The sequence below is a fragment of the Hemiscyllium ocellatum genome, chromosome 33 (genome assembly GCF_020745735.1).
Source record: "Hemiscyllium ocellatum isolate sHemOce1 chromosome 33, sHemOce1.pat.X.cur, whole genome shotgun sequence".
Lineage (NCBI taxonomy): Eukaryota > Metazoa > Chordata > Chondrichthyes > Orectolobiformes > Hemiscylliidae > Hemiscyllium > Hemiscyllium ocellatum.
In genome coordinates this window covers 36,275,740-36,288,785 of record NC_083433.1, presented here as the reverse complement: position 1 = coordinate 36,288,785, position 13,046 = coordinate 36,275,740, and positions in this window count along the sequence as shown.

Genomic DNA, 13,046 nt, shown 5'->3' with positions numbered 1-13,046 from the left:
CATGCTCCAGTCTGACAAGCATCCTTCCGCTAAACCCTTTTCTTCCTACCATCAAGCCAACTGTGTATCCAACTGGCCTGGTCCCCCAGCATTTCACTTGATGTAACCTTCCAGAGCAGCCTGCCATGTGGGACTTTATCAAATACCTTACGGAAATCTATGGAGACGACGTCTACCGCTCTGTGTTCGTCAACCTTCCTGGTCACTTCATTAAAGAACTCTAACAAATTTGGGAAGCATGATCGCCCTCTCACAAGTCGATGTTGACTGTTCCGAATCAAACCCTTTGTAAATAATGGATGCAGACAATGGTATTCTGTCCTTCATTGTAAGATGATCCAAGTGCATAAGTAAAGCCATCTTCCTGCTGTTGTAGAGACTTGCTGAGAGAGTATTTGGGGCACCCTCTACAGATTTGATTTTCTTTGTAAGGAATGATCTCCTTACCACAGACACGGGTGATGGTAACATGAGGATAAAGTGAAGAAGCTGAGTGTTTAATCTATAGAACTGTGAGAGATGAAGAAATGGTGAGGCTGAAACACGAAGAGTGGCAGTGATCACTTATTTCCAAAAGAGACAATGGTAGGGAGAGAAATTCCATTCTTTACCCAGGATTGATTGGCATGATTTATTGCCACGTGTACCTCAGTACAGGGATAAACTTTAATTATGAGCAGTGGAGGAAGATCATAGTAAACATGGCCAGAAAGATCATAGGGTGGACGTAGACTTGGACAGAGTAAGGCATTGCAGGTTACACTGAGCAGTACGTGCGCTAGACAAGATCAACATGAACAAGATCAGCATTATTTGAATTTAGAGAGTCCATTCATCAGTCTAACGTGACTTTCCTAATAGTTTATATGCCTACATTATCTCTCCCCACGTTATTGTGCAGTCGGTGTGTGAACCCGTACTGAACGCCATGTTGTTCACAATCCCCAAAAGCAGCCACAATACCTTCCATCTGAAACAGGTAGCTATTCCCACCCACTTCCGCCCTTCATAGAAACACAGGCTGTCTTCTAAGAGATGAAAGGTGACTTCTTGAGACTTCACACAAGACATATGTCTTCCCTCCTCACCACTAGAAAACCAGGTTAACGTCTCACGTGTATATCATAAGCAATGGAGCCACCTGAAACAACGTGGAGCAGACTGTCTGTGCAGCCTCTGCTACATTTGTTCATCATGTTTCAGCATCAATCTGGAGACTCTTAAGACTGCCAATGCTGGCGATCAGAGTAGAGTGTCGATTGCGGGAAAAGCACAGCAGGCCAGGCAGCATCCGAGAAGCAGGAGAATTGATGTTTCGGGCATAAGACATGCATCAGGAAGCAGCATCAATTACCTCATTCTGTCCCCGTATAAGTGCATTGAGGTGGTAATGACCTCCTACTGTTCCTGTATAAGTGATTCAAGGGACTGACTGGCTTCTTCCTGGTCCGCTTGGACAGGGCCAAGGGCCTGACTGGTTATCCTTGGTTCCTGTTTGACAGTTCGATGTACTGACAAGTGTGATGATGCTGCAGCATTAAGAGGTTATTTTAGTCCTGGTTTCTTTTAAGGGAGAGATTGAACGATTGTTACCAAGCTGGCTCGTTCAGACCGCTTGAGTAAACGAGGTAAAAGCAATGACTGCAGATGCTGGAAACCATATTTTTCCAACGAGCAGCGAAATCGACGTTTTGGGCAAAAGCCCTTCATCAAATGGTGCCTGAACTGCTGTGTTCTTCTGAACGACGGATCCAGAATCCACTTGAGTAAACAGCTATCGAGGCCTTAGGTTTATTTTAATGCAGCATGAATGGGTGTGGCCAGCTTTCACAAATTAGGATCACTGGGTTTTCTTTTCTCAGTAACATTAAAAACTATAGAGGTCTCAACAGAGTTGGAAGTTTCAGGGAATGTCTCCTGGTTGCTACTGTCTCTGAATTTTCACTTGATGCTGTTTTAAATTCCTGAATTTTCCTTTTTGCCAAGGGTTGTGCTTATGGGAATTTCCTATGTTGGACTAGTTCATTAGTAATATCTCCTAGATCTATTATTTTATAAGTTGCCCAATAGAATTACTGGAATTACTAAAAGAAATGTAAAGTGTCTGTTCCAGATGCAACATGACTGGTCAAACTGCTCGGTGTGAAGCAAAACACCATTTATTTAAACACGAAAGATGAAATAAAACCAAAGAAAGAGGAATATAATTTGGAAAATCCAGGCTGGGTAGGAAAGAGTAAAAAGTGAGGTCTGCAGATGCTGGAGATCAGAGCTGAAAATGTGTTGCTGGTTAAAGCACAGCAGATTAGACAGCATCCAAGGAACAGGAAATTCGACGTTTCGGGCCAGAGCCCTTCATTAGGAATGAGGAGAGGGTGCCAGGCAGGCTCAGCTAAAAGGTGGGGGGAGGGACTTGGGGGAGGGGCGATGGAGATGTGATAGGTGGAAGGAGGTCAAGGTGAGGGTGATAGTCCGGAGAGGGGGTGGGGGCGGAGAGGTCAGGAAGAAAATTGCAGGTTAGGAGGGCGGTGCTGAGTCCAAGGGAATCGACTGAGACAAGGTGGGGGGAGGGGAAATGAGGAAACTGGAGAAATCCGTGTTCATCCCTTGTGGCTGGAGGGTTCCCAGGCGGAAGATGAGGCGTTCTTCCTCCAACCGACGTGTTGTTATGTTCTGGCGATGGAGGAGTCCAAGGACCTGCATGTCTTCGGTGGAGTGGGAGGGAGAGTTAAAGTGTTGAGCCACGGGGTGGTTGGGTTGGTTGGTTCGGGCGTTCAAGAGGTGTTCCCTGAAGCATTTTGCAAGTAGGCGGCCCGTCTCCCCAATATAGAGGAGGCCACATAGGGTGCAGGGGATGCAATAGATGATGTGTGTGGAGGTGCAGGTGAATTTGTGGCGGATATGGAAGGATCCCATGAGGCCTGAGAGAGAAGTAAGGGAGGAGGTGTGGGAGCAAGTTTTGCATGTCCTGCGGTTGCAGGGGAAGTTGCCAGGAGTGGAGGTTGGGTTGGTGGGGGGTGTGGATCTGACGAGGGAGTCACGAAGGGAGTGGTCTTTGCGGAACACTGATAGGGGAGGGGAGGGAAATATATCCCTGGTGGTGGGGTCCGTTTGGAGTTTGCGGAAATGGCGGTGGATGATACGCTATACACGGAGGTTGGTGGGGTGGTAGGTGAGAACCAGTGGGGTTCTGTCTTGGTGGCGGTTGGGAGGCGGGGCTCAAGGGCGGTGGAGCGGGTAGTGGAGGATATGCGGTAGAGGGCATCGTCGATCACGTCTGGGGGGAATCTGCGGTCCTTGAAGAAGGAGGCCATCTGGGCTGTACGGTATTGCAACTGGTCCTCCTGGGAGCAGATGTGGTGGAGACGAAGGAATTGGGAATATGGGATGGAGTTTTTACAGGTGGCAGGGTGGGAGGAGTTGTAGTCCAGGTAGCTGTGGGAGTCAGTCGGTTTATAGAAGATGTCTGTGTTGAGTCGGTCGCCCGAGATAGAAATGGAAAGGTCTAGGAAGGTGAGGGAGGAGTCTGAGACAGTCCAGGTGAATTTGAGGTCGGAATGGAAGGTGTTGGTAAAGTTGATGAACTGTTCAACCTCCTCGTGGGAGCACGAGGCAGTGCCGATACAGTCATCGATATAGCGGAGGAAAGGTTGGGGGGTGGTGCCAGTGTAGTTGTGGAAGATGGACTGTTCCACATATCCTACAAAGAGACAGGCATAGCTGGGGCCCATGCGGGTTTCCCATGGCAACTCCTTTAGTTTGGTGGAAGTGGGAGGATTGGAAAGAGAAGTTATTCAGGGTGAGGACCAGTTCAGTCAGTCGAAGGAGGGTGTCAGTGGAAGGGTACTGGTTGGTGCGGCGGGAAAGGAAGAAGCGGAGGGCTTTGAGTCCTTCGTGATGGGGGATGGAGGTGTACAGGGACTGGATGTCCATTGTGAAGATAAGGCGTTGGGGGCCGGGGAAAGCGTAAATCATGGAGGAGATGGAGGGCGTGGGTGGTGTCCCGAACGTAGGTGGGGAGTTCTTGGACTAAAGGGGACAGAACCGTGTCGAGGTACGCGGAGATGAGTTTGGTGGGGCAGGAGCAGGCTGAGACAATGGGTCGGCCGGGGCAGTCAGGTTTGTGAATTTTGGGCAGGAGGTAGAAACGGGCGGTGCGGGGTTGTGGGACTATGAGGTTGGAGGCGGTGGATGGGAGATCCCCTGAGGTGATAATTTTTTGGATGGTCTGGGAGATGATGGTTTGGTGGTGGGAGGTGGGGTCATGGTCAAGGGGGCAATAGGAGGAGGCGTCCGCGAGCTGGCGTTTGTCCTCAGCGGTATAAAGGTAGGAAAGAGGTCCCTCATTTCTCTGAATTTCTCTGGAGCACTGAATGGGATGTCCCTGTTCTTCTCCAGCAGTGTCAATAGGCTGAATGATTTCTTCATATCCCTGTGAAACCAGCGTGAGGTGCTGAATGAAATCTTGTTATACTGTGGCAATGTGCAGTGTCAGGCAGTGCTGTGACATGAATGTTACAGACACTTTAACAGCACATGCCTCAATGGAGTCTGGGTCTTGCTGCACATGGACACAGACCAGTTCAGGAGCTGACGGTGGATAAAATGTTCTGAACATTGTGGAATCTTCAGTGACCATTCCCAATTCTGATCTTATGGTTGGGAAGGTCGGGGTGGGGTAGTGGTGGGCGGGGAGACTTTGATGAAGCAGATGAAGATGTTTGTGAAGAGGAAGCTACCCTAAGGATCTCCCACAGAGCTGACCCAAGACGGAGGTGATGAACATCTTCCTTTGGGCCATGTTTGATTCCAAACACGGGAGAGTTTACTCTGATTCCCATTAAGTCCAGTTTTGTTAAGCTACTTGATGTCAATAAAAGTCAACCGTTGCCTTGATATCACGACCAGTCATTTTTATCAGAACCCTTGAGTCAACCTCTTTTGTTAACATCAATAGGCCATGATATAGGAGCAGCAAGGGTTTTCTTCAAATAGGTGGCATTGAATGTCAGGATTTCTCTTCTCAAGAGTGTTGGGGAAGAAGATGTCTGAAAGTATTCGAAGAGGGGGTATTTGGAATTTGACAGTCAGAGAGGTGAGGGTTACAAGTAATTGGGTATTAAAGAGGATCTCAGACCAAGAGCAGATCAACCATGATCTTAGTGAAGTGCTAGGTAGGCTTGAGGAGTGAATGACCTGTTCCTGTTTCTGATATTCTCACATTCTGTTATTGGAAAGTTAGTGGGTGTTATTTTCGTGGATGTTCTGTTATTGAATGTTGCAGTCAGGGAGACCAGAGGATTTTGTGAGCTATCCCCGGGTGAGGTATGGAGGCTGTATTCTCAGTGAATGTGAGTCTACAACATGACCAACAAATGGAGTGCAAGTTGCAGAGAAGGGAAGCTCTGTAAAGAGAAATGAGGGACCTCTTTCCTACCCAGCCTGGATTTTCCAAATTACATTTCCTAAATCAAATCAAAGCGTGTGGGACATTCTTGAAGGGCCGAGTGGTCTCCTCTATTTCTGTGCAAAGCTTATAGGAGTAAGTAGCCTACAACTGCTCCTGTCTAGTAGATTTGAGGGGCTGAATGGAACACAGGAACATGGGATTGAGGGACAGGAGTGGGTCATTAGACACTTTGAGCCTTCTTCACCAGGCACTAAGATTGTAGCTGATCAGGTTGTGGACTCAGCCCCACTTTCCTGTCTCAACCCCATTATGAATGTTTCACTTCTCTGTCAAATATTTACCCAATGCAGCTTTCAATCAATGTGAACATAGAGGCACGATAAACTTCCAGTGAAGAGAATTCTGACTTGAAAGCTCCTTTCAGAATTTTTTGTCATCTATCTTATAGAATCCGAGAGTCATGGAGAACGGAAACAGACCCGTTAGTCCAATCTGTTCACTCCGATCAGATATCAAATCTTATCCAGTCCCATTTGTCAGCATGTGGCCGATATCCCTCCTCTTTCAGATACTTTTGAAATGTGCGATTGTAACCGCCTTCTGCACTTCCTCTGACAGCACTTTCTGTACACACAGCACTCTCTGTGTGAAACATTTATCTTCGTGTCCCTTCTAAATCATTCGTCGTCTCTCCTCCAAACGATGCTCTCCTGTTCTGGGCTCCCATACTCCGGGGAGCCGAACGTGGCTGTTCAGAATATCCATGCCCCCGATGATTTTATAAACCTCGATAATGTCACCCTTCAGCCTCTGACACTCCAGGAAAAATCAGCTCAAACTAATAAGCCTCTCCCTAAAGTTCAAACCTCCAGTCCTGGGACATCCGTGTAAATCATTTCTGCAGAAAACCTAATTGTATGCAGAATTCTTAAAGTGGCCTCATCAACATCCTGCACTGATGCAACATGCCACCGCAACGCATATACTCAATGCTCTGACTGATTAAGGCAAATGTGCCAAATGTGTTCTGCCCCAATCTGTCTACCTGCGATTCCACTTTCAAGGAGTAATATACCTGCAGCCCTGTGTTCCTTTGTTCCACAACACTCCCCACGACCTTGCCATTAAGTGTATGATTTCTGCCTTGATTTGCCTTCCCAAACTGCAAAACTTCGTATTTATCTAAATTTAACTTTATCTGTCACTCCTTGCCCCTTTGTCCCATCTATTTGTGGTCTCGTATTTCTTTCATAATCTACTATACCACCTTTCTGATGTAATCTGTAAACTTAGTAATCATGGCCCCAATATTCACATCTAAGTCCTTTACATAAATGATGAAATGCAGTGAACTCAGTACTGATTCTTACAGCACACTGCTGCTCACAAGCCTCCAGGCTGAAAAATATTTTTCAAGCCAATTCTTCCTTCAAGCCAATTGTGACTAGTTTCTTCTGTATCACCCGTGACTGAAATTTACTAATCTGTCTGCCAATCAGAACGTAATACTAGCTATGAAGAGAGGCTGAGTGGTTTAGATTTATTTTCATGAGAAATAAAGGAGATTGAGGGGGGATATGATTGAGCTTTACAAAATCATGAAGGGTATAGACAGGGTGGATAGAGACGAACTTTTTCCCAGGTTGAAGGATTCAAGAACGGATGGTCCTGCTTTCAAAGTGAGAGTTGAAATGTTTAAGGTGGAGACACGCGGTAATTACTTCACACAAAGGGTGGTGGGCGTTTGGAACGCGTTGCCAGCAGAGGTGGTAGAGGCAGGCACGGGAGATTCAGTTAAGGTGCGTCTGGACCGATGCATGAGTAGGTGGGGAGCAGAGAGATACAGATGCTTAGGAATTGGGCGACAGATTTAGACAGTACATTTTGATCGGCTCAGGCTTGGAGGGCGAAGGGGCTTAGATTAGATTACTTACAGTGTGGAAACAGGCCCTTCGGCCCAACAAGTCCACACCAACTCGCCGAAGTGCAACTCACCCACACACCTACATTTACCCCTAATCTAACACTACGGGCAATTTAGCATGGCCTGCATATTTTTGGACTGTGGGAGGAAAACAGAGTACCTGGAGGAAACCCACGCAGACACGGGGAGAATGTGCAAACTCCAGTCAGTCGCCTAAGTCAGGAATTGAACCTAGGTATCTGGCGCTGTGAGGTAGCAGTGCTAAACACTGTGCCACCGTGCCGCCCACCTGGGCTGTAATTTTTCTTTGTATTTTGTTCTTTAAATGAACACCTTGCTGGAGTCCATATAGACAATGTCAACCAAACTGTTTTAATCAATATCCTTAGTTACCTCTTCAAAAAACTCAACCCAATTAATGAGGCATGATTTCTCATGGAGAAAGCCACGTTGTCTACCCCGATCAGCCCTTACCTTCCCACATGGATGTAAATGCTATCCCTCAGAATCCCTTCCAACAACTTACCCACCACTGATATCAGGCTTACCGGTCTATAGTTCCCCAGCTTTTTGGCTCACTGTTTCATTTTCTAGTCCCACCCCTCCACTGCTCACAACAAACGTTAAATGATACCAGGTCGGCGATATGGCCACTGATATCCATCTCAGACTGGGTCAGGGTCAGTTTTAGGAAGAAGTCAGGCTAGTTTCTTTAATCTGCTAAAACAACACGTTTATGATCCAGAGCAATGTGACTCAAACTATGATGGAAAGATGAATGGTAAACTGTTTTGCGTATTGCAAATATATAATCAATATTTACCTGTTTAAAACATTGAGACACGCATACACACACAAACACACACACACACACACACACACACACACACACACACACACACACACACACACACACACACACACACACACCGATAAATGAAATCTCTGCAATTTTTACTTGAAAGAACGTTGTTCAGATATTATTGGAACGCATGACCAAAGGAAAAATTGCGAGATTGTCCAAAACGTTATTCTGCTTCTGAAGATATTGTGCTCACACAGCTGCTCGCAATGGGATTTCATCCTGGGAAAGTTGGATTTGGCTGAATTCCCTTAGCTTTAGACAGTGAGTAGATTCCAATGGATTCTTGTCAGGGCTCACCCAAATGGTAGCATGGTAGTTAGCACTGCTGCCTCACAGCACCAGGGAATTGGGGTCGATTCCAGTCTTGGGTGACTGTCTGTATGGAGTTTTCACATTCTCCACTTTTCTCTGTGAGCTTCTGAATGGGTGATCACGGTTCCTACCACAGTTCAATTAGATGGATTGGTCATGCTAAATTGCCTGTAGTGGTCAGGGATTTCTATGTAGGTGCATTAGTCAGGGGTAAATATAAGGGAATGGGTTGGGAAGGTTGATTCGATTAGATTACTTACAGTGTGGAAACCGGCCCTTCGGCCCAACAAGTCCACACCGACCCGCCGACGCGCAACCCACCTATACCCCTACAGTTACCCCTTATCTAACACTACGGTCAATTTAGCATCGCCAATTCACCTGACCTACACATTTTTGGACTGTGGGAGGAAAGCGGAGCACCCGGAGGAAACCCACGCAGACACGATGGGAACATGCAAACTCCACACAGTCAGTCGCCTGAGGCGGGAATTGAACCCGGGTCTGTGGCGCTGTGAGGTAGCAGTGCTAACTACCGTGCCACGCACATGCCACCATGCTGTTGGTATGGAATCGTTGGGCTGAAGGGCCTGTTTCAACACTGCATGGATTCCATAAAAATAAGAATGGTAACGATGACTGTAGAGATTTTTCTTAGCTCGCACACTTTGCTGTGATGAGGAACAATGAAGGAGAGAGAGTGTAATAGGCCATTCCTTCGCGGGCCGACTACATTGTCACCCTCTCTGAGCTGAATCACACAGGAATGTCATCCTCTCCCAGACTGGACCATGGGAGGTCTCCTTGTACATTGTCCAAACTATGCCTCCATCACATTCTCTGTTCCGTGATGGTGCATCATTGCTGCTGTCATACACAGAGACATACCCTTAGCAGAAAATGGTCTCGGTCGATTTGAAGGTATGTTTACATGGCCCTGCATCATTAAAAAAATAAAAAATGTTTTGTTTATTCAGAATGCCTGTGTTAAAATTGATGCATTTTTAAAAGAAATACAGAAATTGCTGAAAAGGCTCGGCAGGTCTGTCAGCATCCAGATGCCTTTTACATGTTGTACTTGTACCAGCCTCCACCACTTTCTCTGGCAGCTCATTCCATATGCACACCACCCTCTGTGTGAAAAGGTGACCTTTAGGCCTCAGCAAAACCTTTCCCCTCTCACTTTCAAACAAGGGCCTCTAGTTTTGGACGCCCCTAACCTGGGGAAAAACCCTGACTACGCACGCTATCCATGACTATTCCGATTTTATAAACCTTGGCTACTGCGAAATGTGACTCAAATCAACACGAATGGCTGTACTTTTACTCATCCTGGGCCTAATTTCTGAAATTCAATACTGACAACTCTTCCTTCTCCATCAAGTCACAATCTAAATCGATTTTAATCAGTTTGCTCAGATGTATCATGAGACACTTCTGTGGGCTTTGCACCTCGTCCTTTGTGCCCGGAGGTAGGGATACTAGCACAATCGGCAATACCCACAAAGCAGTAACATTATTCTCCTGTGTGTTTGTTCATCAGCCAGTTCTGACACGCTGTGACATATCTCTGCAACAGGCAGGACTTGAATCCAGGCCTTCTAGTCCAGAGCTAGGAACACTACCGCACAAGTTCAGGAATTGGAATCAAATCCAGACCTCTGGCTCAGAGTCAGGGACACTACCCACTACACTACCATACACAGCTTTTGGGTCATATTTTAAGTGCCCGCTTTCAGCTCGGTGTGGATTTATTATAATCAAGTTTCCATTACTGAACTACAAAAAACACTTTGTATTGTTAAACAAATGTAGGATATTTGTCTCATCTGTAGAATATTGAGTGTACGTGGTGTGCTATCGAAATTAACTATGAGCATCTTTAACCACTAATATCTGTAGTCTGCAATATTAACGAAAGAACTCCTGCAATCAGACTCTGCCCAATGAAGGGTCTCAAATAGATATTTATTACTGAACACCAGAGGAGAAGGAAGGACTTAATTTCTGGTCCCAAAACACTGATTACTGTTTCCCACCTCTAACGTGCGACTGCCCTTTTCCTAAAACCATGAAATGATACAAGGCCGCTAATTACTGTCCAGCCTCTCCTCCCACTGACAGTGTCTGTAATCTGTCCCTCCTCTTGCTAACCACACAAGGCAAACCAAGCTCAGGGTATTTGCGAAAATCAAGGCCGGAGTGTGCAGGCCTCCTGGAGAGGGATGGGCATTTTTAAATTGAAGGGGGCGGGGGAGGTGGCTGTAATATCGCACACTGGGCTGACGGGTGGCAGATGGAGTTTAGTTTGAATTAATGCGAGGTTTTAGATTTGTAAATCAAACAAGACTAGGACCTATACAATTAAAAGTAGGGTATTTAGCATTGTTGTAGGACAGAAACGAAGGTATAATTCTTTAAAGTTTGCATCTCATTTGGATAGTGTGGTTAGTAATGTGTTTCTCACACTTGTCTCCATATGTCAGACCTTTGAGTATCGGAATTGGGATGTCATGTTGTGGCTCTACAGGATATTGGTGAGACATCTTCTGGAATACTGTGTCCAGTCTCGACATCCTGCCCGCTCATTCCATGGGCACACGACACTCTGGGTGAAAAAGCTGCCCCTCAATCTCACCGTAAGCCTATGTCATCTAGCTTTGGACTCCCTGTACCCTTAGGAAATACCTTGACTATTCACATTGATATTATTGACCTTGATATTATTAGGCTGGAGAGTGTTCTGAAGAGATTAACCTGGGAAAAGAGGGATAGAGCTATAAGGGGAGGCTGGATAGGCTGGGACTTGTTTCACTGGAGAGTATGAGATTCAGGGAAAATTTTACACAGGTTTATAAAATAGTGAGGGGTACATATAAGCCCAAGGGCTGGTGTCTTTTCCCTAGAGTTGGGGATTCAAAACTGAGGGATATTTTAAGGCGTGAGGAAAAAGATTTACAAAAGTCATGAGAGGTAAATATCTTAGACACAAGCTGGCTTGGGTGTGGAATGAGCTTCCCGAGAAAGTGGTGAAAGCAGGGACAGTTGCAACGTTTAGAGGACATTTAGATCAGTCCATGGATAAGACATCAGTTTGGATGGTGCTGTGAGCAGCTGCCCTCTCCCTCCCCCTCTCTGAATGAATCTCTGTTCGGTTTCAGCCTCTGCCAATGCCGGTGCTGTTGCGTGGGGAGGCCAACAGAGGGAGGCATTGCATCACTTTCAGCACCATAGAGACTGCCAGACCTGCCCGACACAGAGACACACAGATACACACACAGCAATTGTTAGGATATGGCATAGATCTCATCTGGTAATTTAAACTAAACATAAAGAAATGCTCAATTTGCCTCGTAAACTGTTAAAATATGAGTGACAGAGAACTCACAAGTTTCACTGTTTAAACAAAAACATCAATTTATTTTTCCAGTCTGAAAGTGAACATTTTACATCAACTATTCACAACTCGGAGACCCCATTTATCTTAACTGCTTAGTATCCCACTCCAGCTCTATAGCAATATACTGTTTCAACAAGACATTTATTAAAATTACATAAACATAATTTCAAGCTGTTGTTTCGTCTGACCTCACACCAATATCCCTTTTTCCCATCTTTCCTGGGAAGACTGGCTCATGCTATCGAAGAGCCTACATTTCAGTATTCTGAAACCTGGGAACACATCCTTCCATGACACTGTCTCTCAGTCTCTATCTATTTCCCAAACCCCTCCCATGTAGTGATATTTAAACTGATTCCCCCGCCATCTATCTCCGGCAGTGATGTTCACATTCACAGCACCCCCTTGTCATGGCACAATGGAGAGATGGAGCTGGAAATGGATGGGAGCTGCATATCCTGTCACTTCTAGCATGGGCTGCAAGTTTCCCCTAAATGGGCAGTGATCCAACACAGTGTTACTGAGCACTGGGGAGGTGTACACAGTCCTACATGCTGGAAGGGTAACTGCTCCTGGGTTACAGATCAATGCACTGAGATGATGCACACAGTCCTACATGCTGGGACGGTAACTGCTCCTGGTTTACAGATCAATGCACTGGGGTGGGGTACACAGCTCTGCATGCTGAAAGGGTAACTGCTCCTGGTTTACAGATCAGTGCAGTAGGGTGGGGTACACAGTCGACATGCTGGGAGGGTAACTGCTCCTGGGTTACAGATTAATGCACTGGGTTGGGGTATACAGTTCTACATGTTGGGAGGATAATTGCTCCTGGTTTACAGATCAATGCACTGGGGTGGTGTACACAGCTCTACATGCTGGGAGAGTAATTGCTCCTGCTTTACAGATTAATTCACGGGTGATCACTGCACAGATCGCTGGTCAGGTCAGACTGTCTGGTTGAGGTTTATAGATAATGCAATGATGTGGTCAGTGCAGCTCTCGGTGCTGGACAGATCTGTAGCCTGTGCACAGTACATCATGTTGGTGGGGTGGGTTGGGGGGAAAGGAGATGGACAGGTCAAGGAGATGCCTGGAACGTTCTGTCCCCAACATTCTATAGCTAACACTCCTC